Below are 26,913 nucleotides of genomic sequence, written 5' to 3'. Positions count from 1 at the left end.
CGTTCAATCAAAGTAGTTGAGACGACTACATATTGTGAGCAATGCAAGTAAAACTATTCAAACTAGCTGCTTTAATCTGGAGAATCAGTGCTACAATGGAAAACAGAAAGGAGCGTCGGATACAAACGAAGTGGTGTGAAAGGGGAGGGATGACGGACACAAAATATACTTTCACCCATATGACAGTCATTTTGTGATATTGCCTAGTATAGTCCAGTTTGATTTAGATAACTGGCCTACATGCGCAGGTCTTGTCCTATATACAGCAGATAATATATACTTTTCTCAGTTGTGCCTCAAATCCAATGCAGCATTTTAGAGTATAGAATAAAAGGTATTATAGCCTACTTATTATAGTGTGTTTATAGTGATCAAAATATTGTATTGTAATATATTGGATATGTTTTAATATTATTTGTATTTGAAATAGAGTTTTTACTGTACTTTATATTACTTGCATCTTGATAAATGCTTGTTCATTGTATTCATAAAACATTAAAGATACATGATGTATCCACAGAAAACAAAGAATATTGCTTTGATGTGTTCAATGTTAGATTATTCACAAGGTGGACATTCATTGTGTTATTTAAACTAATAAAAACTCAACATAATGGAATAGACTGAATCTGCTAATAATTGTAGATAATGTGACATACTGTTCTTCCATAAATATGTCGTCATTGGAGAGAGAATGTTTTTCCACATTCCAAATATTAATATAAATAAAAATGTTAAAGCATAAAAACAGAAAAATGCCAATACTAGTAGGAATAGTTAAGTGTAATTAATGTATATTTAAGCTATACAACTCCAGATGTGGTACACAAACAAAGAAAATAAGAAATTACTGTTTATCTGAAAATGGGGAATGATGCACATACTTTTGTGTGTGTGTATATATACAGTGGGGAGAACAAGTATTTGATACACTGCCGATTTTGCAGGTTATCCTACTTACAAAGCATGTAGAGGTCTGTAGTTTTTATCATAGGTACACTTCAACTGTGAGAGACGGAATCTAAAACAAAAATCCACAAAATCACATTGTATGATTTTTTTAGTAATTAATTTGCATTTTATTGCATGACATAAGTATTTGATACATCAGAAAAGCAGAACTTAATATTTGGTACAGAAACCTTTGTTTGCATTTACAGAGATCATACGTTTCCTGTAGGTCTTGACCAGGTTTGCACACACTGCAGCAGGGATTTTGGCCCACTCCTCCATACAGACCTTCTCCAGATCCTTCGGGGCTGTCGCTGGGCAATACAGACTTTCAGCTCCCTCCAAAGATTTTCTATTGGGTTCAGGTCTGGAGACTGGCTAGGCCACTCCAGGACCTTGAGATGCGGATGCCAGGAAAACGTTAGTGCCAACTGTAAAGATTGGTGGAGAAGGAAAAATGGTCTAGCACTAATTTTCATGGTTCGGCCCATTAGTTCCAGTGAAGGGAAATCTTAACGCTACAGCATACAGTGACATTCTAAATGATTCTGTGCTTCCAACTTTGTGGCAACAGTTTGGGGAAGGCCCTTTCCTGTTTCAGCATGACAATGCCGCTGTGCACAAAGCGAGGTCCATACATAAATGGTTTGTGGAGAACGGTGTGGAAGAACTTGACTGACCTGCACAGAGCCCTGACCTCAACTCCATCAAACACCTTTTGGGATGAATTGGAACGCCGACTGCGAGCCAGGCCTAATCACCCAACATCAGTGCCTGACCTCACTAATGCTCTTGTGGCTGAATGGAAGCAAGTCCCCACAGCAATGTTCCAACATCTAGTGGAAGCCTTACATTTTTACATTTGACATTTTAGTCATTTAGCAGACGCTCTTATCCAGAGCGATTTACAGTTAGTGAATGCATACATTTTTCATACTGGCCCCCCGTGGGAAATGAACCCACAACCCTGGCGTTGCAAGCGCCATGCTCTACCAACTGAGCTACAGGAGGCCACACCCAGAAGAGTGGAGGCTGTTATAGTAGCAAAGGGGGGACCAACTCCATATTAATGCCCATGATTTTGGAATGAGATGTTTGACGAGAAGGTGTCCACATACTTTTGTATATGGTTCTTCATCTGTAGGGCTCAACTGATGTGTCCTCTCCTTCAGTGTCGAACTAAGTATGTACAAGTAATTTTACATGCCGAACAACCCTAGGGAATATCAGTAGCCTAGTCAAACTGTGCACTGTGTCCAGCTTTGCATGCGGACCAACGCAAGGTATGCGGCCTGTTCCTGATCTTGCACATCTGCGCGGTACCTTCAACATTCAAATGCTAAAATGGTTTGCGCGGAATTAGGCTTTATTAGTTGAGTTACAACCCATGTCATTTTTTTAAGGTTATTGTTATCTATGCGCTGTTGAAAATGCTGATTTTAGCACAATAAAGGTAAGCTACTGGAAACATAACTCATCTGTGTATGTGTACTATTGGGGGTGCTCGATGAATGGAGTTGGAACCACTGTCATAGACGCTAATTGCATTCAGTAGCGCCCTCAAACTCAACTATGGACCTCGAAGCCAGTTCTACTGCTTCATTTCATTGTTCCCCTCTAGTCATGAACTGATTTAGACCTGAGACACCAGGTGGGTGCAATTAAGTATCAGTTAGAACAGAAAACCAGCAGGCTCCAGACCTCATAGGGTAAGAGTTGAATACTCCTGCAGTAGAGTCGATGAAGGCATAAATGTATGAAGGCATGTGTCCTTATTTTCCATGTATGTAGTTCTGTCCTTGTGATGTACTTGTCTATTAATGTTATGGATTATGTCATTTTTTGTATGGACCTCAGGAAGAGTAGCTGCTGCTTTAGCGGTAGCTAATGGGGATCCTAATACAACATTAAATACTAATCTGGCTATATCTGCTGAACAGGGTTTACAATAGATCTTATTTCGATTGTTCAGGTTCACCATCAGCAATAGTTTCGGTGGTTTTGCTTTAAACAATCTGTGTATATGGTCATTTTTAAATATACAGGGTAAAGTTGGTAATTTAATAACGAGGAATCACATTTGCGAGGCGCACTGCATGGCCAAAGCGTTAGGAGAAAATAAGTTATCTAAAAATGTCCAAACAGTCAAAACCATTCCATTTTGAGATTGGGGTGAATTCCAAAGTTGTGCTATATATTCATTGGCTATGTCATAAGATAAATATTGGTTACATTACTAGCTCAAACACTTAATCTGCAAAAATGACAAGTTAATTAGTGGGTAATGGTGATAGTACATTCAACATAAACATACATAATTTACACACACATAGTACATACACCGTAAACATACATCATTTACACACACACACACACACACACACACACGCGCGCGCACACACGCACGTCAGCTCAGACCGATCCAGCTCATGAGCTCCATCAGCAACAGAATTGAATTTAGAATGGATAATGAATGTGTTTATGCAACAAATGTTAGTGTAGTGCATCTACTCCTATCATATCAAACTTATCGCCCTGAATCCTTTCAAACCAAAACAAATCGTTCCTGTATCGTATCGAAGCCAATGGATCTAGATGCGTATCGAATCGTCTTGATAGGGAAAGTTGCACATCCCTACTACTTTCCATTCTGTGGCTGCATGAAATGGCAAACAATATGAGTTCAGTGGTTACATTTGTTTACTTCATTTTTGTGGCTCCCTGATGAAACTGTAACATCCATTACTGTAGTTAGGCTTAGCCAACCAGTACTCTGTGGCTTAGCAGTGTGTTGAATAGATTCCACCATCCGGACATGGGCTAGTGCCCACCGTGACTTATAGCACTGTCTGACGGGTGAAATGGCTTGAAAAGAGTCTGTCCCCAGCTGAAACCACACACAAATATGGCTCCTTCAGGGGTCAAATGGTCATATAAGAGTGGACAAGACAGGATACATGATGTCACAGGCAGAATGTATCAGGTTTATTTAGAGGTCATTCGTGTGCTCTCTTTTCTTAGCAACTTAGTGATAGTCTCTGACAAGCCTTGAGCTCCCATTTGTCATCACCACTTAAATGTATAACCACTCCTATTTTATTCGCTATCATTGGCATCTTTGTAAAAGTTTGCTAACATCACCTAGTAGGGTTTGCCAAGAACTACTTCAGTCTCCAAAGCATTGTTGTTTGCGTTACTCATTAGCATTTTCCCTTATGCTAATTTCCCATCCTGTAACATGATTACATTTAACTGAAATAGTTAATTAAATATACAAAGATGAACAAAACGTAGACTCCTGTTATGCTCAGCGGAAATTATTCTGAGCCTGAAATTGTCTTTCTTCATTGGAAACAAACCCAAGGCAGCGTTTCACTGCAGAATTGTGATTTTAGACTGTATTTGCTGTGTAATTATGAGAACACCGTATTTCTCTTGGCATTTAAAAAGCCTCATTGTCATGGTAAAGCCTCATTAGCATAAGACTGGCAGACATGATGCTAATGATATTCTAAATGAACAGTAATCTAGGCGTTTGGGGGGTGGAGGTTCTGACAAAGTAGAGAGATGAGGTTTGTTTTTTTCAGATGCTTGCCTGATAGCGTTTGGCTCCAGAAATACACATTCTTTGGTTCTCTGCAAGGATTTTGGCCTCCGGTTTAGTTAGCGAAGGATACTGGAGGGTAGCAGATGTAGGAAAAGTTATCCGTTGCGTAGCCTTACCTTGCAACACAAAACAGACTTTTCTGCTTTAAGTCAGAATGAAACCACAGCTTGTTCCATAACACAGGAGGTTCAGTTAGCTTCTCCCTAGAAAGTAATGTCCTTGACGTCTCTCATTTGAAAGATGTCAGATGATACCTTTTTTTGCTGGAAAGCTACAATGTACTATTCCTGGATGAAGGATTTTTTTAAGAGCATAGAGTTAAGTTCCAGTGGAGCAGAAATGCATAGAGTTGGAGAAATTGTCTTTTCACATCTAATACCTTTTTTGATTTCCTTTTTTGTTTTTGTTTTTTGTAACTCAAACTGGCAGATCAATCAGAAATTTCATCATTAAGGCAAATGTCTGTTTAATTGTGTCTGACATAAAGATTAGACGCTTGGCTACACCTAGCCCTTTCTGTATCCATCCCGACCTCTTTTGAATGTCTAATGTGATGCGAAAGCTGTCAGAGCCTTCATAATTGGCACTACCAACTTGGTAATTGAACCTGAGATTCTATTAGCGTAAAGCAGCTATCAGACGATTTTCTACTCCTCTCCGTAATTTCTCCCCAGCCGAAACCGAGTTGTCAGTGAGTGGATGAGTGCGCCATAGTAGGATGTCCTCTTAAACCTCACGTCCCCACAAACCGTCTGCCCTATAAACCTCTAAGATGAAGGGCTGCTATTATCAGTATAGAAAACAGGCCACACAGGGCCTATTCATTAGCCTTTAGACGGTGGTGGCCATCTTCTGGCCCCTCTCCTGCTATTCCATCGGCACCTTAGCAACCGTGTGAACAAAAAGTAGTCTGGTTGTAACTTCCAGTAAGTGTGTGTGTGGTACTGGTTGTAAAATAAAGAAGAAAACAAAGCACTCTTCAGCGCGCTGGCTCGAGCAGGTTAAGGGTTTCTTCAGTGCAGGACCAGCCACTGGAATGCATTTGCAGTGGTTGTATGATGTGCATGTTGCATGCGTATCCGCAAGGTTTGTATGCAGTAAGCCTTCTTACCATCTCACTGACGTATGAGGCTTGTTTGACCTTTGACCCAGTCTGTCAGTATTGTGTGTTTCCCGGGCGTGCTCTGCTCTGAAAGATGTCAATAGCCTATCTTGGGAAAGCTCAATAGCATTAGGTGGTCTGGAGAATGGTGTGGTTAGTCAAGGAAACACTTTGAAGAAGTTCCTAATAAGGGAATATTTGTTTCTCTTGAAGGTGACTTTCAGTGTGAAGCAAAGAGAATGCAGCTGTGAGAATTGACTTGCGATCCCTTTCTCTTCTGGTGACGGAGGGAATCAATTGAGCCTTATGCTTCAGGGCTCTCTGTTCAGTCGATGGCCTCCCACTCCCTATATTACCTATGTATTCTAGAATTAACGTTTAGCGCTTAGCGATTGGAAGTCCAGGAAGAGATGCGATGGCATGAATTGCCATGGGCTTCTTTTCTATTCCCCAGATGAATAGGGCCTGTCACGCACGCAAATGTAGAGGACTTAATCTTCCCCCCAGTGTAATTAGATCACAGCGACTACTCATTTAGTAGAGAGAGAAAAGCACATTGGGCTCCTCACTGCCGAGGCACCACAATGGATGATACAACGGCACTGTATTTTGATGTTAGGAGGAGAGGCAAGAAGAATGGAATGCTTTATTGGAAATGCTGTGGAAACCTGGTTATGGGGAGGGTGAGGGGTAGAGGGGGACGAGGCTGGGTCAAATGGTTCCTTAGGGAGTCCTTAGCCACAGACACGCCTTTTCAAGCAGCCTTGTCTCGGTAGGTGTCGTAAAGTCCGTATTTTTTTTTTTTTTTTACTTCGGTTGGTTAAGTTCTGTGGTTCTGTCACCTTCCGGAGACATTTGAAACCCCACCTCTTTAAGGAATACCTGGGATAGGATAAAGTAATCCTTCCTACTATATTTAGATACTTCAAATACTGCCTGAGACACCTTTGCTATTTGTTTCCATACTCAGTAAATGGTGAAACACTAAATGTGATGTTCTTTGTTCGAATGTATACTGAATAAAGATATAAACGCAACATGTAATGTGTTGGTCCCATGTTTCATGAGCTGAAATAAAATATCCCAGAAATTTTCCATACGGACAAAAGCGTATTTCTTTCAAATTTGGTGCACAAATTTGTTTACATCCCTGTTAGTGAGCATTTGTCCTTTGCCAAGATAATCCATCCACCTGACAGATGTGGCATATCATGAAACTGATTAAACAGCATGATCATTACACAGGTGCACCTTGTGCTGGAGACAATAAAAAGCCACTCTAAAATGTGCAGTTTTGTCACACAACACAATGCCACAGATGTCTAACCAGAGCTGTTGCCAGATAATTGAATGTTCATTTCTCTACCATAAGCTGCCCCCAATGTCGTGTTAGAGAATTTAGCAGTATGTCCAACCGGCCTCACAACCACAGACCACATGTAACCACCCTAGCCCAGGACCTCCGCATCCGGCTTCTTCACCTGCGGGATTGTCTGAGACTAGCCACCCGGACAGCTGATGAAACTGAGGAATATTTCTGTCTGTAATAAAGCCCTTTGGTGGGGACAAACTCATTCTGACTGGGCCTGGCTCCCCAGTGGGTGCCCCTGCCCAGTCATGTGAAATCCATAGATTAGGGCCTAATGTATTTATTTCAATTGACTGATTTTCTTATGAACTGTAACTCAATACATTTTTTGAAATTGTTGCATGTTGCATTGATATTTTAGTTCAGTGTATATATATATTAGTGCTCCTAAATGTTGTTGTGCTCCTAACCTTTTAACTTTGGGAGCTACCAATGAAACAACTTCATTTAGAGCGCTGCCCTCGCCTTAATACATTGATCATTATTCATAATCACATTTGAAGCCGTGATTCTACTTGTGTGTCCAAGGACAGCGCTGGGAAGTAAATAAGAGTGGCCTACATACCCAAGAAGCGACGGAGCAATGCAAAATTGGATGGAAAATAGATTTGGTCAGTGAAGTGTGTTGGACCATTTCAGGTGAACCAGAATTGTTTATATTCCTCCATGAGTTGTGTGGTGTATTTAGTGTACCGATATTAAAGAAATGTGATGAAATGTACCCATGGCCCATTGAGAAGCACAAGTCAACTATTGTTGGCTAGCAACTCAAGTAGCTTGCAAGAAATGCATTTCACTCTACTTGTGCACGTGACATTGACATTTGAAAGTAACAAAGCTGTTGCTGAGCTCTTCGGCTGGTATGCACAACATTTTAATTGATCCGCCCCAATCCGCAGCCCTCATACTTCCAATTATGTTCACACACAGTACAAAGTTCCCACTTTGATTGTTGAGTGGAATTGTTGTTTTATCAGGCTTTAGGTGGGGAGCTATGTTAAGTCAAGGCACTCTTACACACTCTTAGAGAAAAGGGGCTACCTAGAACTATAAAGGTTTATTTGACTGTCTCTGTAGAGAAACCATTTCTGTTCCAAATATAACCTTTTCATCAAGGTTTTTCAAGGGTTCTTTGAGTGTTCCTCATTGGGTGAAAGCATTCTACTTGGAACCAAAAAAATGTTATTCTACAGAGACTGCTGAAGAACAGTTTTTGAACCCTTTTTTTCTAAGAGTGTATACAGTAGGGCTGGGAATTGCCAGGGACCTCAAGATACGATATTATCACGATGCTTATATGCCGATACGATATGTATTGCGATTCTATATGCATCACAATTTATCACGATTCTATAGGCTATGTATTGCAATTTGATACTGTGATTTTATTGCTATTCGATGTTCCAAACATATTGCTCACTATATGTCTGCTGCGGAGTGACGAGAGCCATGAGAAAATGAGTTTTGATCAGTTATGGAATTAAAAGTGCTGAGAACATTAACCATTTCAAAAGAAGATTGAGGCCAAGCTATATAAGGATAAATACCAGAGTTTTGGTGCATGTACAGCCGACTTACGCTAGTTAATGTTAAGTACCTAGAAAATATAAATGAATACAACTTTTTGGAGAATCGATACTTGGATTCATACAATCAATATAATATCGTAAAAAATAATATTGTGATACTCCCTAGTATACAGTATTGTCTTTAAAAGATCTTTGGTAAACCCGCTTTCAAAAGCTGGGCGATATGGAAAAAAAGTTATATTGTTTTTGCGATAACAATAAATTAGCAATAAATTACAATCAAATATTTTTTGGGGAGGTGCTAGAAGCTAAGCAATATAGACAAAAAGTAATATTGTGATAAATGTAACTATTTTGCTTGATAAGAAATACAACAATAAATATACAGTGCATTCGGAAAGTATTCAGACCCCTTGACTATTTCCACATTTTGTTACGTTACAGCCTTATTCTAAAATGGATTACATTATTTTATATCTACATTTTAGTCATTTAGCAGACGCTCTTATCCAGAGCGACTTACAGTTAGTGAATGCATACATAATTTCTTTATTTTTCATACTGGCCCCCCGTGGGAATCGAACCCAAAACCCTGGCGTTGCAAACAACATGCTCTACCAACTGAGCTACATCCCTGTCGGCCATTCCTTCCCCTGGACGCTGGGCCAATTGTGCGCCACCCCAGGGGTCTCCCGGTCGCGGCCGGCTACGACAGAGCCTGGATTCGAACCAGGATCTTTAGTTTCACAGCTAGCACTGCGATGCGGTGCCTTAGACCACTACGCCACTCCCCTGCTGATTTTGTACGTTTGCCCACTGACAAAGACATGATCAGTCTATAATTTTAATGGTAGGTTTATTTGAACATTGAGAGACAGTATAACAACAAAAAAATCCAGAAAAACGCATGTCAAAAATGTTATGAATTGATTTGCATTTTAATGAGGGAAATAAGTATTTGACCCCTATGCAAAACATGACTTAGTACTTGGTGGCAAAACCCTTGTTAGCAATCACAGAGGTCAGACGTTTCTTGTAGTTGGCCACCAGGTTTGCACACATCTCAGGAGGGATTTTGGCCCACTCCTCTTTGCAGATCTTCTCCAAGTCATTAAGGTTTCGAGCCTGACGTTTGGCAACTCAAACCTTAAGCTCCCTCCACAGATTTTCTATGGGATTAAGGTCTGGAGACTGGCTAGGCCACTCCAGAACCTTAATGTGCTTCTTCTTGAGCCACTCCTTTGTTGCCTTGGCCGTGTGTTTTGGGTCATTGTCATGCTGGAATACCCATCCACGACCCATTTTCAATGCCCTGGCTGAGGGAAGGAGGTTCTCACCCAAGATTTGACGGTACATGGCCCCGTCCATCGTCCCTTTGATGCGGTGAAGTTGGCCTGTCCACTTAGCAGAAAAACACCCCCAAAGCATAATGTTTCCACCTCCATGTTTGACGGTGGGGATGGTGTTCTTGGGGTAATAGGCAGCATTCCTCCTCCTCCAAACACGGCGAGATGAGTTGATGCCAAAGAGCTAAATTTTTGGTCTCATCTGATCACAACACTTTCAACCAGTTGTCCTCTGAATCATTCAGATGTTCATTGGCAAACTTCAGACGGGCTTGTATATGTGCTTTCTTGAGCAGGGGGACCTTGCGGGCGCTGCAGGATTTTAGTCCTTCACGGCGTAGTGTGTTACCAATTGTTTTCTTGGGGACTATGGTCCCAGCTGCCTTGAGATCATGGACAAGATCCTCCCGTGTAGTTCTGGGCTGATTCCTCACCGTTCTCATGATCATTGCAACTCCACGAGGTGAGATCTTGCATGGAGCCCCAGGCCGAGGGAGATTGACAGTTCTTTTGTGTTTCTTCCATTTGCGAATAAATCGCACCAACTGTTGTCACCTTCTCACCAAGCTGCTTGGCGATGGTCTTGTAGCCCATTCCAGCCTTGTGTAGGTGTACAATCTTGTCCCTGAAATCCTTGGAGAGCTCTTTGGTCTTGGCCATGGTGGAGAGTTTGGAATCTGATTGATTGATTGCTTCTGTGGACAGGTGTCTTTTATACAGGTAACAACTGAGATTAGGAGCACTCCCTTTAAGAGTGTGCTCCTAATCTCAGCTCGTTACCTGTATAAAAGACACCTGGGAGCCAGAAATCTTTCTGATTGAGAGGGGGTCAAATACTTATTTCCCTCATTATAATGCAAATCATTTTATAACATTTTTGACATGCGTTTTTCTGGATTTTTTTGTTGTTATTCTGTCTCTCACTGTTCAAATAAACCTTCTATTAGAATTATAGACTGATAATTTCTTTGTCAGTGGGCAAATGTACAAAATCAGCAGGGGATCAAATACTTTTTTCCCTCACTGTATGACATTCATGGGAGTGTGTAAACTTACATTTTGTATTACCATATCATGCTTATATGTTCTCTATAATTATGTATATGTATCATTTGACCAATTTGGCACATTTGGGCAGACTTGATACAAAATAATCCAGTATTGCAATGCTGCACTGGATCAATATGAAACTGTGCAACACACTGCCAAAATCCAAATTGCGCCTAAACTGCAATATTATATTGTGGCCTTTCTCTTGCGTTTCAAAAAATTTGAAAACACATTTTTGACGATATGACTCCCAAGTATCGATTCTCTGAAAGTGTCTCCATTGATTTTTTTCTAGGTAGTTAACATTAGCTAGCGTATGTTGGCTGTACATGCGCCAAACGTCAGGTATTTCTCCTTATATAGCTTAGCCTCAATCTTCTTTTGCAGTGGTGAACCATCATGTGATCAGCACTTTTAATTCCATGACTGATCAACTCGTTTTCTCATGGCTCTCGTCACTCCGCAGCAGACATATAATGAGCAATATGTTTGGAACATCGAATCGCAATAAAATCACAGTATCGAATTGCTATTCATAGGCTATAGAATCGTGATGAATTGTGATACATATAGAATCACAATACATATATATCGGCATCTAAGCATCGTGATAATATCGTATCATGAGGTCCCTGTCAATTCCCAGCACTACTGTATACACTCTTAGTAAAAAAGGGTTCAAAAACAGTTCTTCAGCAGTCTCTGTAGAATAAAGTTTTTTTTTATTCCAAGTGGAACACTTTCACCCAATGAGGAACACTCAAAGAACCCTTGACAAATCTCATGAAAAGGTTATATCTGGAACCAAAATGTTTTTTGGGGACAGCCAAAGAAACCTTTATAGTTCTAGGAAGCCCCTTTTTTTCTAAGTGTTTTAGAGTGCCTTGACTTAACATAGCTCCCCACCTAAAGCCTGATAAAATAACAATTCCGCTCAACAATCAAAAGTGGGAACTTTGTACTGTGTGTGAGTATCATTGGAAGTATGAGGGCTGCTTATTGTGTTAAAATCCGGATTAGGAATAAACAGAATAATACTTAGGCAATCAAAGAAAAGATGTGCTTACCAGTCGAAGAGCTCCGCAACAGCTTTGTTACTTTCAAGTTTCAATGTCACGTGTAAAAGTATGGTGAAATGCATTTCTTGCAAGATACTTGGGTTGCTAGCAAACAAAAGTTGACTTGTATTAAAACCCTTGAATTTTTCCACATTTTGTTACGTTACAACCTTATTCTAAAATGGAAATTCCCCTCATCAATCTTTTATTGTATTTATTTTTATTTAACCTTTATTTAACTAGGCAAGTCAGTTAAGAACAAATTCTTATTTACAATGACGGCCTACACCAGCCAAACCCAGACGACGCTGGGCCAATTGTGCGCTGCCCTATGTGACTCCCAATTAAGGCCGGTTGTGATACAGCCTGGAATCAAACCAGGGGGTCTGTAGTGACGCCTCAAGCACTGAGATGCAGTGCCTTAGACCGCTGCGCCACTCAGGATCTACACACAATACCCCAATATATGTCAAAGCAAAAACAGTTTCTTAGACATTTTTGCACATTTATACAAATAATAATAAAACAATTTATGGACAGTTTACGTTAACAGCAGAGTCTCAAAAAGATCAAGGGCTTTTCACCCTTAGTGTGATAAGTGTAGCTTACTCTGACGCAATACAAACTATATGCCTACTGATTACATTTATTAACGGCTAAGTCAAATAATGCGTGTTCAAACCATAGATTGCCATAGCCAGATGAAATGTGCATTGAGAACAGAGAACTAAATGCAGGCATGTGCACAGATAGGAATCTACCTGTGCAGAGCACATGCCCCTTTGCCCTTCCAGTCTCAAATGCCCTTTTCGGTGGAGGTATAATCTCCCAATGTTATTTTTTTTCTGTATACATGTTTTGTCGTTGTTCTGAACCCACAATCCTGCAAGTCGTTATTAAATTGTCATCTATGCTTCAGAACTAAAAAAGGTGTGCGTCTTTATTGTTGACCAATTACATTTACAATTACATTTACATTTTAGTCATTTAGCAGACGCTCTTATCCAGAGCGTCTTACAGTTAGTGAGTGCATACATTTTCCATACTGAATATGAATATAATTGGTAACATACTTATTTTTTAGGCAGATTATATCACCAGATTATTTCAATAATTGAGATCTCTATAAGTAAAACTGTCTCCATCTTAACCAGTAGGAGCAGTAACACACAGGATGTGGTTCAAAGCCAGTTATGCACTTTGACAGTGAAGCTACATTTGTGCGTTTAGACTGTTTGTACTGTAAATATAGCCGTTTTCAAAGTCTGAGACAGTGGGCCTCCCTTCAATGAACATTAAGACAACACCTTTGAAAATCTCTGTTTTAATAGACTGGCTAGTAATAGGCTAATGCTAGGCTGGAGTGTGGAGGTCTCTGGTGGGATGTAAACATGGTGGCTGGTAACAGTGAGAGTGCATGGGGCAGAGCTGGGGGTCAAAGGTGAGAGGTAAGGAGGGGGTCGCAGAAGCCTCAGGGGTCAGCCACGCCCTCTGTGTGGTTGCAGAGTGACTCGAAGAGTTCAGAGGTCAGTGAGTAGTTGGAGAAGGCCTGCTTGAACTCCTGGCCAATGTATGACACTTTGACGAAGGCCTCTTCGGTCTGCCGGTGCTGGTGCAGCTCCAGGGTGATGTCTGCAGCGTACGGTGGCCATCGCATGTCAAAAATCCCCAGAGCCATGAGACAGGTTATCAGAGTGGTGTCGTGGGCAGAGTACAGGAACAGCTTCCTGTTGGGCTCTGAGGTTGTGTCCTGTAATTTGTCTTCTATGTTGTCCATCAGGGTATGCAGGAGGGGACCCACACACAGCTGCAGGTTCTCCCTCTTGCTGGGTTCGTAGATGTGGTAGATCATCTCCACAGCTCTCTGCTCCACTGTGTTCCTTCAGGAGTCCAGGACTGGTGGGCAGGGTAGGCCGTGGGTCTCTCTCGCCATCATTTCGTCCCTGATGAGGATGAAGTCAACCCGTTGGTGGGCAGCGATGCCCAGAGCACTCTTGATGCTCCTCAGGTCCGGAGCGATGTCTGGCAGAGTGTATGATGCCGCCCAGCGATGACCACTGAGGAGCAGTCTGCATCCGTGGTAGTTAGGGTACAGGATCTCTGACTCTGCCTCAGTCGTCAGAATGGGAACCATGTCACTCTGGCTTTGATGGAACAGCCCTGCCACCAGGCACTTGGCAGACTCTATGGTTCTCACATTGTTAGTGGAACAAACATAAACCTCTGTAGGGCTGAAGGTGGGGTTGAGGAAGGCTGTGGCTTGGATGTACCTCTTCCTCAGCTCACCGTTGAGGAGGGCCGTGGACCTCCTTCCAGGTCTGTCACCACATAGTTGATCTGTGTGTGTGCTGGGGGTTCCAGGAGGTTAGGCACCCACTGGGGCTCCATGACATCTGGTATAGACTTCAGCGGAGTTCGCGCTCCGTGGCGGAACAGGACTTGCACGAGTTTGAGCTCGTAAGGAAAAGGTGGTTCCGTGCATGCGGGGGCCGAACCCGAATCCGTCTGAGTTGGTTCTGTCTTCTTATGAGACCAGAGCATGGATCCAAACGCCATGGACACCGAGCCCAGAACACCTGCTTTGGTCCAGAGGTTCCTCATCCTCATGCTTAACGTTACTATATTTTAATTACCTCTGGAACAGTTATTAACAATTTTTTAAACAAATAAAAGTAATCGACTAACTCTGTCTATTTTGAAAACACAATACCTGGCTAAGGACAAAGTGTTTTTTTTGGAATATGTAGTCATTTCTGGTGTGATCCACGCTTTCAAAGTGAATGGACCAATGACCTGTCATCAGTATTAAAGTGCAAAGGCGGGTGCACATATCCAGATTAGTGACCGGAAATAACTTTTTTAATTTCCTCCAGTTTTGCCTGGCTTATGTTTATATTATCCATATAAAATATAGTTCAAATCAAATTTTGTTTGTCACATACACGTGTTTAGCAGATGTTATTGCGGGTGTAGCGAAATGCTTGTGCTTCTACCTCCAACAGTGCAGTAATATCTAACAAGTAATATCTAACAATTTCACAATCTACTACTGACTCATCTTTGCCCGAACATTGGTCTACCTGGCGATTTGATCATTTTCATGTTTCAGATAGGCCTAGTTTGGACGGCTACTGGTTATATGTCTAAAGATAAGCAGCTGTAACATCGCACTGTTTTCAAATTGATGGGATGAAGATGTAAGATATTCTGGCGAATTTATTATGATATTTGTGAGGAAGAACAGGGCTATCTGGCTGGCAACGAGCACTCTGCAGGCAGGCTGCCTTCCAAAGTGATGATGCGGTTCAGACAAAAATGTAACCCCGCTACAAGTTGGCTGTATGATTTAGCTTGCTCTGGACTCCAGAGAAGTGACATGATATATCCGTAGTTGATATTGGCTGCTAGCATGAATGACTTCATCTCCAAATGCAGGTGTAAAAAGCAGTTTATTTCTGTAGCCTTTCTTGTGTTTTGAAAATCCATCATTGTTTATGGCTTTAATGACAGGCTACATTTGCGCAGTGATTGTGCGCGCATGTTCGAGGGTCGCACGTTTTGTACTACTCCTTTTTGGGGGTCGTGGGCAAAAAGTTGAAAACCACTTGGATACATGATAGTGGCAACAAATGGAGTTGGGCTGGATATACTGTAGTAATGGTAGGCTCCAGTACTTCTTACAATCTTTTATATTGACTGGAATTGTGTTGGTCATTGTTTCTAAGTGCAGCATTTATTCCAGTTCCAAATAGTTTAGCAAAATACTTGAATCATCAGATTGGGCTGTTTTCCCCCCATCTTGTAATAATTGCTCAGTGAGTCTGGGACCACTGTTGCGTAAATTTCTTTTGGGTGGGGTGCCCTTTTTTATTTGTTTAAGCACAAAAGGTCTGTGCATGGCCCTGACTAAATGTGTGTGCCTATCCAATAGAATGAAATTATCCATCTTAGTACGAACTAACTACCATTCATTTAACTAAGTACAGTCGTGGTCAAAGGTTTTGAGAATGATGGCAATTTGCATATACTCCAGAATGTCATGAAGAGTGATCAGATGAATTGCAATTAATTGCAAAGTCCATCTTTGCCATGAAAAGGACCTTAATCCCAAAAAAACATTTCCACTGCATTTCAGCCCTGCCACAAAAGGACCAGCTGCCATCATGTCAGTGATTCTCTCGTTAACACAGGTGAGAGTGTTGATGAGGACAAGGCTGGAGATCACTCTGTCATGCTGATTGAGTTAGAATAACAGACTGGAAGCTTTAAAAGGAGGGTGGTGCTTGAAATCATTGTGCTTCCTCTGTTAACCATGGTTACCTGCAAGGAAACATGTGCCGTCATCATTGCTTTGCACAAAAAGGGCTTCACAGGCAAGGATATTGCTGCTAGTAAAACTGCACCTAAATCAACCATTTATCGGATCATCAAGAACTTCAAGGAGAGAGGTTCAATTGTTGTGAAGAAGGCGTCAGGGCGCCCAAGAAAGTCCAGCAAGTGCCAGGACCGTCTCCTAATGTTGATTCAGCTGCGGGATTGGGGCACCACCAGTGCAGAGCTTGCTCAGGAATGGCAGCAGGCAGGTGTGAGTGGATCTGCACCCACAGTGAGGCTAAGACTTTTGGAGGATGGCCTGGTGTCATGAAGGGCAGCAAAGAAGCCACTTCTCTCCAGGAAAAACATCAGGGACAGACTGATATTCTGCAAAAGGTACAGGGATTGGACTGCTGAGGACTGGGGTAAAGTCATTTTCTCTGATGAATCCCCTTTCCGATTGTTTGGGGCATCCGGAAAACACCTTGTCCGGAGAAGACAAGGTGAGCGCTACCATCAGTCCTGTGTCATGCCAACAGTAAAGCATCCTGAGACCATTCATGTGTGGGGTTGCTTCTCAGCCAAGGGAGTGGGCTCCCTCACAATTTTGCCTAAGAACACAGCCATGAATAAAGAATGGTACCAACACATCCTCCGAGAGCAACTTCTCCCAACCATCCAAGAACAGTTTGGTGATGACCAATGCCTTTTCCAGCATGATGAAGCACCTTGCCATAAGGCAAAGGTGATAACTAAGTGGCTCGGGGAACAAAACATCGACATTTTGGGTCCATGGCAGGAAACTCCCCAGACCTTAATCCCATTGAGAACTTGTGGTCGACCCTCAAGAGGCGGGTGGACAAACAAAAACCCACAAATTCGGACAAACTCCAAGCATTGATTATGCAAGAATGGGCTGCCATCAGTCAGGATGTGGCCCAGAAGTTAATTGACAGCCTGCCAGGGCGGATTGCAGAGGTCTTGAAAAAGGGTCAACACTGCAAATATTTACTCTTTGCATAAACGTAATGTAATTGTCAATAAAAGCCTTTGACACTTATGGAATGCTTGTAATTATACTACAGTATACCATAGTAACATCTGACAAAAATACATCATAACACTGAAGCAGCGATACTGAAGACCAATACTTGTGCCATTCTCAAAACTTTTGACCACGACTGTACATAAGTCTCGAGATGTAAAATACAAGTCAATATGCCCTCAGTCAGCGACACAGGCAGGCTTAGTAAATAAGGGAACAGTTTAGATAAAAACGACCATCTAGCCTACAGTATGTGAAGGCCCTAGGCTGAGACCAGGATCAAAATCAGTTATGTTCCCTTGTCCTTAGACGCTGCCTTTTCAGGATTTGATAGAGCTGATCCAAAGTCAGTCTTCAACAACACAACTGAAGGTGATGAACCCGTCTAAAACCCCATCAGACTCCTATTCCTCATGTGGTTTGATTTATGGCCCCACTGATGGAGTCCCACTGTGAGCTAAGCAAATAACTTGGCCTTGTCCAAGCAAACACTTACCCTGGGTTCCCACTGCCAACAAACCCCTATCATCTCTCTCTGCAGATGAAAGGGGCAGTCCGCAGTTGAAACAATAACAAAGTGGTCTCCCGCCACTGTTACGGTAAAAGGCTAAGGGATGGGGCTGGAGAAATGTAACCACTCTAGTTTGAAACATGTTTTGATGCTGTACAGTGTTTGTTTACATTTATTTTGTTTACAAACAGAGTAAAACAAGCTTTATTTGGGATTCTGTTTGGGGTACAACAGTTGGACTTAGTTAATGAGGCATTTCTAAGTTATATTCTTCAATAATCAATGGGTACATGTCATTCATTTATAAGTCCAAAATGAATGTAGCAGCTGCAGGGTCTGTTGACATGGCCGTCCAGAAGATGGCGAGTAACTACAGAGTCCCTCACAAACTTCAGGCCTGACTCTGAGAGTTCCCATGTTTTTCTAATTTGATTAGCCCAGCTGTTTAAAAAAAAGTGTCTTTCAATCAAGTTTTGATTTAGGACTTCCTGAGTTTGCAAGTTCAAACACACAGCATTAATCATTTGGTTCCCTTATAGCTCTCTCTGTCTTTTAGCCCCATTGAATCACCGGCTGTGAAAGAAAAGGCCTCCGGCTACAGTTTTTTGGGATTTTATTTTATTTTTAAAAAAATTATCCTTTCATGAGTCACAGGGGAATTACACCCCATAAAACATGAAATTAGTCAGAACATTTCAGGAAATCACTCTGTTGAAAGTGATTTACTTACACCCTACTTACCCTATTTCCTTTTTATTTGGCCTTCACATACTGTATTATTTTGTTTAGAAAGACATTGTTTCTGCTTTTCTTCAGTCTTTACACAGGTGTTAGGGAGTGAATTGAAGTCAACACGTCTCCTGAGAGTATCACTCAGTATTTATTGCACTGACCTACATTTACATTTTTTTACATTTTAGTCATTTAGCAGACACTCTTATCCAGAGCGACTTACAGTTAGCGAGTGCATACATTCTTTTTTATTTTTTTCATACTTGTGAAGGGTCACTTAAGGAGTGTGTGTGTGTGCGGAGGGGAGGCATGTCGGAGGAGTGGTGTCGTGGTTAAGGTGCGACAGGTAGCCTAGCTGTTGGAGCGTGGGACCAGTAACCGAAAGGTTGCTGGTTCGAATACCCGACCTGACAAGGTGAAAAATATGCCTGTGCCCTTGAGCAGAACACTTAATCCTAATTTGCTCCAGGGGCACCGTACTACTATGGCTGACCCTGTAAAACAACACATTTCACTGCACCTATCCGGTGTATGTGACAATAATACATATTCCATTTTTTTACTGTCAGTTTGGGTTGTTTAGCTGCCTGCTGCTGGGTGTTGTAAAGAAGCCAAACAGCTGGAACACATGCCTCTGTGTTGGACGTCACTACAGCAGACGTTTCTACTCTTCTTCACCGTCCCTTTTATTCAGCTGGCGATGAGGGACGATGAAGAGGGCATTTGAAAAGGGGGGTTGATTTGAATGTGAAAAGGAATGCAAATGTCAGCTCGAACACGGATGGGGCTTGTATGACTCTGTGTCGTTGTCTGTTAAGTGCCAACATTTTCCCCTTTAATTTGAGCCAGGGCTCCCTGCACTCCATGGTTCTAGCAAAACACTTCACCCCCTCAATGCCACCATATACCCCTTTCATCAGCCAATCTCCTCTACAATTCAAGGACTTGAAAATCACTCATGACTGATGGGGATTCAGTTGTCGTTTCATTCTGTGTTTGATCTATTATTGTGTACGAAAGCTAATAAGAGCAAGGAGTTACGGGACAATTTAACTGAATTGTAGCATCTGAAAGGACTGCAGTCTGCTGCGTGCAGACTCTGCATTACGTTTACTGAAGGAGGCATTTTCTAGTCACTAGAATCTAGTGCACCGTAACACTAATCCCTTACCACTTTATCATGCTAGATATTTTCTCAACCTAGCAACCCTACAGTTAAGCATTTCCACAATATTTCAGCTACGATAACTCATGGTCATATTAATCAGTCAAAGTGCATTAAAGCTGATTTGTTGCGTCTTAAAACTAAGGATGTCTTAGCCAAGGGGTCTGAGCAAAGTGAGAGGTCTATTCAGAAGTTGTGTGTGCTTGCGTGCTCTTGGCTTGTCCGGTCATCCTCCATTGCAGATTCACCTGCAGCAGCTCCCAAGCCTACGTCCTCGGCTGACATACATAGAGCACTACCCTTAAAGGAAACCTAATGAAATTGTTGCGCTGGATCCAACATGCTTTATTGCATTAAGTGCAATCAATAAATCATTTTTGTGTGCTGGCACAACCCCCTGCTCCCTGAATCTCAATAAAGTAGAGTGCTCTCCTCGTAATGAAGATTGCTCGGGAACTTGATTACTTTTAGTGTGTTCGTAGCGAGGGGGCCGTGCTCGGCAATTTCCCAGCACGGCATGGTATGTCCCTTCACTTTTTAAATGGGCGAGCCATAAAAAAAGGACCCCATGTATTTTCAGTCAAGTGACAGCACAATAGCCATGACTGGCAGGTTTTATTCTTGTTATCTAATTGCGATCTATTCAAGTAGAATTTACAATTATTGAAAATGTCCCTGTTTGAGTACAATTATGGTAGTCTTTGAAACTTTGAGCTGCGCAGTAAAGACAACCTTGAGATTTGGGAAAGGGACAGGAAATGGAAAGGGGATACCTAGTCAGTTGCACAACTGAATGCCTTCAACTGAAATGTGTCTTCCGCAATTAACCCAACCCCTTTGAATCAGGGGAGATTTGAGCGACTGTCTAGAGCAGGGCTGCCCAACCCTCTTCCTGGAGATCTACCGTCCTGTGGGTTTTCCTAATTTAACACACCTGATTCTACTTATTAGCTGCTCAACAAGACCTTAACTAGCTGAATCAGATATGCTAAATTACGGTTGGACTGAAAACCTACAGGACAGTAGATCTCCAGGAAGAGGGTTGGGCAGCCCTGGTCTAGAGGAAAAGTGAAATTTTCAGTTTCACCTTTGGGCCTTAGCACTTATGGGCTTTAGCACTTCTGTGCTTTACTGTTGTTTCACTCTGACTTTATTAGTGTCTTGGGCAGAATATCTGCTCACTAAATGAAAAGTCAGCCTGAATCTCTACTTTAAATGTTTTATTTATTTGAACTCTTTGCCGTACACTTTTAGACATTTAGGGGGCTACAGAACGGGGCGGCAGGTAACTTAGTGGTTAAGAGCGTTGTGCCAGTAACCGAAAGGTCGCTGGTTCTAATCCCCAAGCCGACTAGGTGAAAAATCTGTCTGTGCCCTTGAGCAAGGCACTTAACCCTAATTGCTCCTGTAAGTCGCTCTGGATAAGAGCATCTGCTAAATGACTAAAATGTAAATGTAAAAATGTTATAGTCATTTGTTTGGATCAGCCTGTGTCAGATCGACTAGCTCAAAGCCCTAGGGGATTGACTTGGCCTAATAGCAAGATTACAGCAGCCGTCGCTTTTATTCTGTCGGCAGCAACTACGCAACAATTAAACCGCCGAAGAATGAAAGCAGACTTGTCCCAGTTACCTGACGAGCAGTTTCCCCACGGTAGAGACTCAGGGACTCTGAGCTCACCGGCTGCTCTCGTGACCCAGACAAGATGGAGGAAGTGAGCGAGGGGTAAAGGGAGACGAGCAGTGTTAATATGCCTAGAAGTCTGCTCCCAATGCAGCTTTCTCTGCATCAAGGCACCAGCTGACTGATTTGGCTGATAGTGCAAGAGCTTCTTTCTCTCACTTCATCCTCACCCTCTCTCTCTCTTCCCTCTTTCTCTCTCCTCGCCCTTCTCCTATGTCTCTATCCTTTTAAGATGCCTCAGATGGGGGTTCTTTGTAATTTGGCCTCGTTTAAGCTGAAGGAACCAGGTTGACCTGACACGAAACTCACCTTGTGAAATTGAAATGTGGTTCGCTGACACCTTTTTTTTCAACCCACAGAGCTTCTCAGATAGGATTTGAACCCATCCAAATGTGCGGTTAACATCACATTGTGTTACCTTTATGGCCTGGGTTAAGGTTATAATTACGTAGGGACAGCATAAAAATTATTGAGTCAAGCAAAGCGGTTGATTCAGATCAGATACCAGACAAGACAATGTTTCCCTTAACGTGGGTTAGGGTTATTTGGAACTTTTGTTTCATACTCTGATGTACTACACTTTCATGTTGAACGGAATACTAATTTGTCTCAGATTTAAGAGGGTAACCCTCATTCATATTAAAGGTGAGCAGTATCGCTGTCGCTGTGTCCCAGTGCATTATTCAATATGGCAAAAGGTGACCATTCCGGCTCCTGGGTTATTGCTCATAGATTGACCTGATGGTGAAATGATAACCACATCTCTCCACACTAAATATTTCAGTGCATGTCACTGAGCTGAAGGACGGCAGTCTAAGCAGGGAGGATATGTTTTTCCCCCATCCACAGTCTCTTCATGCAGTATAAAGGAAGTTTTAGAGGTAGTTTCGTGAGCCAATGCTAACTAGTGTTAGCGCAATGACTGGAAGTCTACAGGTACGGTAGCATACGCTTGGCTGGCGAAACTACCTCTAACTTCCTTCAAACTGCACGCATTTTTATTTTAATTTTATTTTTGCACTTTAGTCCTTTAGCAGACATTCTTATCCAGAGCGGCTTACAGTATTGAGTGCATACATTTTCATACTTGTCTCCCGTGGGAATCGAACCCACAACCCTGGCATTGCAAGTGAGCCACGAGACATTAAAATGGTATCATCTGACACGTTGTTTTTCTACTTACCCAGAATCTCGCAGTATACCTTCAGACCCTTCTAAGCTGCAAATACATATATATGAATGCAATATTCTTATACTTGGATTCTGGCTAAGGTAAAGCACATGACTTGATGTAGATGGTACCAGTACTGGAGAAAAGGGCAGACGCTAGCAAAATCTTTTAGAATAATCTAAATGCAAGTGTGCATCTCTGCTGTGAAATACGGAGACAGGCTTGTGAGGTTGAGCATTTTCCACTGTGTCATTATGTATTACACGCTGACACAAAGTGCTGTGCAATGGCAGGATGAAAGGAGAGCATTCCCTGCCAGTGTCTTTTAGATACTTTAGCTTGTGTCCACTAAAGACATTCACTCACAAAAAGTCTAGACACAGCATTTTGCGTTGCGTTATATTGTGTGGTCCTCTGTAGCTCAGTTGTTAGAGCATGGTGCTTGCAACTCCAGGATGGTGGGTTCGATTCCCGGGACCACCCATATGTAAAAAAAGGAATACAAATATGCAGGCATCACTATAAGTCGCTTTGGATAAAAGTGTCTGCTTACTGGCATATAGTATAATAATATATTATGATAATATAATATTGCAACAGTGTATTATGTCAGTGCGGTGAATATGCTGTCATTGTGTTAACGTGCAGTTTGATGAATGTTCCTGGTGAATTGTCTAATGTTATCTTCTCTCTATCTCTTTCATGTCCCATCTCTTCTTGAACCATGGACACCCTTTCAGGTAAGACACACCCTTTTACTTTAATCTGTGTGTCATATAATGGTCCATGCACTTTTCCCAAACCACATTTGCCATACATCCCCTCTGGGGCCCATCATCAGTAATGGAGAAACTAATTTTCCACTCCATCTCTCTTGGAGACTGGGCAGACATTTTCGATCAGCAGAAGTGTCTTGTGAATGTAGCATGCACATACAGTGCATTCGGAAAGTATTGAGACCCCTTTTCCCACATTTTGTTACATTACAACCTTATTCTAAAATTGATTAAATTGTTGTAGTTTTTTCTCATCAATCTACACACAATACCCCATAATGAGAATGCAAAAACAGGTTTTTAGAAGTTTTTGCAAATGTATTAAAAATAAAAACTGATATCACTTTTATACAAGTATTCAGAACCTTTACTCAGTACCTTGTTGAAGCACCTTTGGCAGCGATTACAACCTCAAGTCTTCTTGGGTATGACGCTACAAGCTTGGCACACCTGTATTTGGGGAGTTTCTCCCATTCTTCTCTGCAGATCCTCTCAAGCGCTGTCAGGTTGGATGGGAAGCGTTGCTGCACAGCTATTTGCAGGTCTCTCCAGAGATGTTCGATTGGGTTCAAGTCTGGTCTCTGGCTGGGCCACTCAAGGACATACAGAGATTTGTCCCGAAGCTACTCCTGCGCTGTCTTGGCTGTGTGCTTAGGGTTGTTGTCCTGTTGGAAGGTGAACCTTCACCCCAGTCTGAGGGCCTGAGCGCTCTGGAACAGGTTTTCATCAAGGATCTCTGTACTTTGCTCCATTCATCTTTGCCTCGATCCTGATTAGTCTCCCAGTCCCTGCCTCTGAAAACATCCCCACAGCATGATGCTGCCACCACCATGCTTCACCGTAGGGATGGTGCCAGGTTTCCTCTAGACGTGACACTTGGCATTCATGCCAAATAGTTCAATCTTGGTTTCATCAGACCAGAGGATCTTGTTTCTCATGGTCTAAGAGTCTTTAGGTGCCTTTTGGCAAACTCCAAGCAGGCTGTCATGTGTCTTTTACTGAGGAGTGGCTTCCGTCTGGCCACTCTACCAGTAAGGCCTGATTAGTGGAGTGCTGCAGAGATGGTTGTCCTTCTGTAAGGTTCTCCCATCTCCATAGAGGAACTCTGGAGCTCCTTCAGAGTGACCATCGGGTTCTTGGTCACCTCCCTGACCAAGGCCCTTCTCCCCCGATTGCTCAGTTTGGCCGGGCGGCCAGCTCTAGGAAGAGGCTTTGTGGTTCCAAACTTCTTCCATTTAGGAATGATTAATATATATGACTGGCAGCCTGGTGCAAGCAGCTGTTGTTGCCAAACAACCGACCTGGTGTTAGAACTCTGAGCTTCAGTTAAAAGAGATGTTAGCATTGTCAGAAATGCTACAAAAGGGTAGCACATTGTTGGTTCTTTAATAGGCAGGTGAGAGCAATAAATTATACATTTAATCAATACTGTTGCCCCTACAAACTTATTCAGTCCGAAACGTGACAAGCCTAATGGTCACTTTATGGACACTAGTCTCGTTCTTATCCGACGCCTCAATATTGAGCTAATTCTGGGCAATAAATTGTATTTTTTTCCTAATGCTAACAGCCTGTTAAAAATCCAGAATGTGGTTCTCGGTAACCAGAGTGCTTATGACCAGAGGCTGGGAGTGTGTTGTGTACTTCCATTCAAGTTGATTTGCTTCAATCAATGCCTACTGTATATATAATAATCCATATAAAGGTGTTTGAGTGTAATAATAGTAGGTATATTGGGGCGTAATGTAGTTGCAACAGTAGGGGCTGGACAAATAAAATCCACAGAAGAACCTTTGACTCAAGAAAAAAAAAGAGACAGTTGTCAGTGTCTGAATCCACTTGTTTTCCTTAGAGCCAATTTTGTATTTGTGTTTGTATTTGTAAATTAAGGCAGTTATATACAATTAAAAACATTACATTACAATTCACAACAGATTTCACATCACATTAAGTGTGTGCCCTCAGCCCACTACTCTACTACCACATATCTACAACACAAAATCCATGTGTACGTGTGTGTATAGTGCATATGTTATCATGTGTGTGTCCCCGCTCTTCCATAAGGTGTATTTTGTATCTTAAAAAAAAAAAATCTGATTTGACTATTTGCATGAGTTACTTGATGTTGAATAGAGTTCCATGTAGTCATGGCTCTATGTAGTACTGTGCGCCTTCCATAGTCTGTTCTGCACATGGGGACTGTGAAGAGACCTCTGGTGGCATGTCTTGTTTATTTTATTTTACCTTTATTTAACTAGGCAAGTCAGTTAAGAACAAATTCTTATTTACAATGACGGCCTACACCGGCCAAACCCGGACGACGCTGGGCCAATTGTGCGCCGCCCTATGGGACTCCCAATCACGGCCGGTTGTGATACAGCCTGGAATCGAAAAGGGGGTCTGTAGTGAAGCCTCAAGCACTGAGATGCAGTGCCTTAGACCGCTGTGCCACTCGGGAGCCCTTGTGGGGTATGCATGGGTGTCTGAGGTGTGTGCTAGTAGTTTAAACAGACAGCTCTGTGCATTCAACATGTCAATACTTCTCACAAATACAAGTAGTGATGAAGTCAATTTCTCCTCTACTTTGAGCCAGGAGAGATTAATGTTAGCTCTCCGTATACATTTAAGGGCCAGCCGTGATGCCCTGTTCTGGGCCAATTGTAATTTTCTTAAGTCCCTCTTTGTGGCACCTGACCACACAACTGGACAGTAGTCCAGGTGCGGCAAAACTAGGGCCTGTAGGACCTGCCTTGTTGATAGCGTTGTGAAGAAGACGGAGCCGTGCTTTATTATGGACAGACCTCTCCCCATCTTCGCTACTGTTGCATCAATATGTTTTGACCATGACAGTTTACAATCCAGGGTTACTCTCCTCAACTTGCTCAATTTCCACATTATTCATTACAAGGCGTTGAGGTTTAGGGTTTAGTGAATGATTTGTCCCAAATACAATGCTTTTAGTTTTTGAAATATTTAGGACTAACTTATTCCTTGGCACCCATTCTGAAACTGACTGCAGCTCTTTAAGTGTTGCAGTAATTTCACTTGCTGTGGTAGCTGATTATTATTATCCATTTCTCTCAGCCAGTCATTTGTGTAAGTGCTGTACATGTTGAATGCCCTTCCCTATAAGTGATAATCTGTTGTTAATTTGTTTACTGTGAAATAGCATTGTATCTCGTGAAACACATTTTTTCCCAAAAGTTTACTAAGGGTTGGTAACATGCTGATTGGTCAGCTGTTTGAGCCAGTAAAGGGTGCTTTGCTATTCTTGGGTAGCGGAATGACTTTTGCTTCCCTCCAGCCTGAGGGCACACACTTGCCTGTAAGCTTAGATTGAAGATATGGAAAATAGGAGTGTCAATATCGTCCTCTATCATCCACAGTAATTTTCCAACCAAGTTGTCAGACCCAGGTAGCTTGTCATTGTTGATAGACAACCATACTTTTTTCACCACCTCCACACTCACTTTACGGAATTCAGTGCTTGTCTTTCATAATTTT

At 42.1% G+C, this 26,913-nt stretch overlaps 1 protein-coding gene and 1 pseudogene across 3 annotated transcripts in view; one reads left to right on the top strand and one right to left on the bottom strand.

The window, feature by feature from the left end:
* Positions 1-26,913, top strand: part of LOC311149766 (agrin-like) — a 403,861-nt gene that overhangs the window by 57,193 nt on the left and 319,755 nt on the right. The gene's annotated exons all lie outside the window — the stretch shown is intronic.
* LOC311149768 (lysophosphatidic acid phosphatase type 6-like) lies at positions 13,384-14,656 on the bottom strand (annotated as a pseudogene). Its single transcript has one exon. The product of its transcript is annotated as a lysophosphatidic acid phosphatase type 6-like (transcript).

The sequence above is a fragment of the Coregonus lavaretus genome (genome assembly GCF_964263955.1).
Source record: "Coregonus lavaretus genome assembly, chromosome: 22".
In the NCBI taxonomy this organism is placed as follows: domain Eukaryota; kingdom Metazoa; phylum Chordata; class Actinopteri; order Salmoniformes; family Salmonidae; genus Coregonus; species Coregonus lavaretus.
The sequence above is the reverse complement of the archived record's forward strand: the minus strand, read 5'-3'. Positions and strand labels throughout refer to the sequence as shown.